This window comes from Echinops telfairi, unplaced genomic scaffold (assembly GCF_000313985.2).
Source record: "Echinops telfairi isolate 266 unplaced genomic scaffold, ASM31398v2 ScPeMD7_7424;HRSCAF=8462, whole genome shotgun sequence".
Lineage (NCBI taxonomy): Eukaryota > Metazoa > Chordata > Mammalia > Afrosoricida > Tenrecidae > Echinops > Echinops telfairi.
In genome coordinates, this window is record NW_022111324.1 from 23,808,683 (window position 1) to 23,809,558 (window position 876).

Below are 876 nucleotides of genomic sequence, written 5' to 3' on the forward strand. Positions count from 1 at the left end.
AGCTCTAAATTACTAATAACACCTACTGTAATGCAAATGCTTTGCAAATAGCACTTTATATTCCCTCAGTCTTTAGGGAATCACATTGACCATTGCACTGCTCCTGCTTCACCCCCCCACCTGCCCCCACTGCACCCCTGCCAGTGTTTCCAGCCCCGGGTTGGTTGAATCTGTGGCTGCAGAGCCCAAGGAGATGGACGACTGCCTGCACATGCACAAGCAACCAATGGAGCCCAAACCTGGGCCGCAACCACAAGCTCTCTCCCCTGCCCAGGACCATCCCTCCATCCTCCTGACATTCCCTCCTTCAGCCCCTCCCTAATTACCAGTAACTCTGTCCCTTCAGCAGCAACCCCTTCCCTTCCTGCCTCCTCTCCTGTTCCTGCAACGTCATCTCTGTTGGCCCATGTTAAATGTGCTTTGGGGAAGATGGAATTGGCCCATAGTTGCTCTCTAAGGCCTGTGTGCATCCACGATAAGTATAATTGGAAGTTTCTTGGACTGTAAGATGCACAAGGGCAGGAACTTTGTCTGATTCATCTCTCCCTTGCTAGGACTCAGTGCCCAGCATATAGAGCACATAGCAGGCATTTAATTCACAACTGGCTGGTGCCAAGGGGCAGGAAAAAACCAAATATATATATTTTGAATCAAAACCAAAGTATTTCATTTAACACCTAGGACTTCTCAAGAGTAGAAAGATTTTCTGAATGGCAGGCTTCCCTGAGAGAGATTCTGGGTACCCAACCACCACAACAAAGCAGATCCAACAATGAAAAGTGAGTCACATGGATTTTTTTTGGTTTCTGAATGCATATAAAAGTTTACATGACACTGTATTCTTTTTAAAAATCATTTTATCGGCGGTTCATACAA